Genomic DNA, 2,931 nt, shown 5'->3' on the forward strand with positions numbered 1-2,931 from the left:
TTAACAAGCCTTTATTTACTCAGGAGTGTCCAGAGATGGGCAACGGAGCTGGTGCAGGGTCTGGAGCACAGGTCTGATGGGGGGCAGCTGAGGGAACTGGGGGGGTTTATTCTGGAGAAGAGGAGGCTGAGGGGAGACCTCATCGCCCTCTACAGCTCCCTGACAGGAGGGTGCAGAGAGGGGGGATGAGTCTCTTGAGCCAAGGAACCAGCGCCAGGACAAGAGGGAATGGCCTCAAGCTGCGGCAGGGCAGGGTCAGACTGTCTCTGAGGAAGTATTTCTTTGCAGAAGGGGCTGTTGGGCGTTGGAATGGGCTGCCCAGGGCAGGGGGGGAGTCCCCATCCCTGGAGGGGTTGAAGAGTCGGGGTGACCCAGCTCTGAGGGATCTGGTTCATGGTTGGACTGGATGATCTTCAAGGGCTTTTCCAACCTGGATGATTCTGTAATTCTGTTTTCTTGAGTCAGCGAGGCCTGCCCTGCCTCATTCCTCAGTGTCTGCTGTTTGTAGGTGGTTTTGCCTGTTGATGGGAATTTTCTCATGCAGCTTATTTCCAGCTCCCAGGAAGGGCGATGCTGTTGCAGGTGGAGGTAAGGCATGGAACTGAGGTTGTGCAGTCAGGGCGCAGGAAGGCAGCTTGCTTTTTGGTAAGTGCACATAAAACTTCAGAGCAGCAAAGCGATCTCATAAAATTTCCTGGGGCTTGGATAGCCCTATCGCTGCTGAGCTGTCTGCATCTCTGCACCTGGATGCAGTCAGAGTGAGCGTAGAGAAAGAGGCTGTTTAGCTCCAGTGTTGGTTTCAGGATCTGCTGCCAGTTATGCTGGTGGCAATTGTGCTTTTATTCCCACTGCTCTCAAAAAACGCAGCATCTTACCAAATCGCGAGCAGGAGATATTCCTTGCTTTTGATGTGTTCATTCTGCCCTACGTGCGTGCATGCTACAAGGGTGAACACCACTGACACTGGAATAACTGCCCCCAGGTCCCACCGCATCCAAAATAAGATCTTGGGAGACAGACAGAGGATCCCTCCAGCACCCGGCTGGGATCAACCTTACCCCCTGTTTCCCTGCAGCGGGTTGGTCGCTTGTTGGTTCACGGTGTGCGCAGAGCCCTCTGCAAAGCTCGGTGATTTGCAGGGCTGCATCCCCCTCTGCAGGCGGACATTTCAAGTGAAAACATTTTTTCTCCACCAGTGTTCAAACAGGAGGGAAGTATGTAGTCTTTCTGATGGGATAGAGAGTGCAGGCATGTATTTTATTGACACTTTAAAATACGCAAGTAGCACGCACATCACCTTCTAAAGTTCTGTCCGCATCTGAACAGCAGGATGTCTAATCCAAGCAGTTTTGCTGCAAGGATGGCTCTATTAGGAATGAGATGCCTTTGGGGAAGAGCAATATTAAAAAGCATTCAAAGCTGTGAAAGTATAACCAAATTCTCACCATCCCCTTTGGATGTAAATAATAAGGTATTAATTTAAGATTATTTTGAAAGGACATAATTTTAAAAAATAGATACAAAGTTATACATGCAAGGTCCTTGCATCTTCATGGTGATATGGCAAGTCCTGAAAAAAATACAGCTGGAAATTACTGTTTTAATATAAAAAAATTACAGGGAAATGTCTTTGTATTGATCTTCCATACATAAAAGAGCTCAGACTAAAATCTCCCAAAGGTAAACATGGCTGTGGGTGGCACAGCAGAGGGAGCGCTGCCCTTGGCAGGGGAACGATTTGGGAGGAATTGGGAGGCAGCGGCCCAAGCCCAGGGTGAGGAGCAGCGTCGTGCGCAAGGGCGGCTGCAGGGCCCGCGGCGGCTGGTGAGTGCCTGCATCATGTGCGTGGCTGCAGAGCCGCAGCCGAGGGGGCTGGTCAGCAGCGGTCCAGAGCCTGGTCCTGCTCCTCCCGGAAGCCCAGGACATGGTTAAGATCAGGAGGCTGGAAACTCTGAGGTGAGTGGCCGTGAACACACTTGATTCTTCCAAAATGATTTTTTTCTTTGTGGTTAAAGGGTGTACTAATAGACATAATTTGGGTTTTCATTTTTTTATGGGTGATGTCAAGGCTTTTAGATACAGGAAAAACAACAGAAGCAGTAACAATTCCACATTTGGCATCAGACATGCATCCCATTTAGACACAGTGCTTTCATGACCCTGAACGTTTAAAGACTTTGCTGTTGCAAATCCCGATTTTAGTTTTAAATGAGAAGAGGCGGTGGGAGTTGGGGCCTGCAGCTGCTGCAGGGCTGCCTCAGCACGGGGAACCAGGATGGGTGGCTCTGCTCCCTCAGCCTGGGGAGGGCAGTAAGACTTCTCCCTCACAATGATCTTGTTGCTAATGCTGGAAGAAAAATAAGTTTTCTGGCCTTAAATCACAACAGCTTTATAGGCAGGTCAGGCATTATATTGTTGCCACAGCAATCCTATACTTTTGGGGTTTGATACTTCAACACCATTGTCACATTTCCAGCAATAACGTTTCTAACAAGTTCTGCACAAAATATTTGTAGTTCTGGTGCCATCCAAGATCAGTAATGGAGCTATTTCCCTGCTGAATGCACGCGTCTCCCCTCAGTGCCTGGAAGGTGATTGCCAGATCTGGGCTGCACCCATGGGTGCCAGTGCTTTCCCAGCAAGAGGAGAAATGGATCAGCTGGCAAGCAACACTGCCAGGCTGCTTGTTGCCACAGTCAGTGTTACTTTGTGGAAAACTTGCCTTTTTTTTTTTTTTTTTTTTCTTAAGTTTCCTTGTTAGCCAGGACATCCATAGAAGAACCTGTTTGGTTCCAGAGAGGGAACCTGCACTCTTCCTTCCACCCCTCCTAGCCAGATCAAGGCTGACCATATCCTCACAGGGGGTAGAAGGGCAGCAGCTCGTGGCTGTAACACAGGATTTTCCCTGCTGACAAAGGCTTCCTGGCGAGA

This window comes from Athene noctua, chromosome 4, assembly GCF_965140245.1.
Source record: "Athene noctua chromosome 4, bAthNoc1.hap1.1, whole genome shotgun sequence".
Classification (NCBI taxonomy): domain Eukaryota; kingdom Metazoa; phylum Chordata; class Aves; order Strigiformes; family Strigidae; genus Athene; species Athene noctua.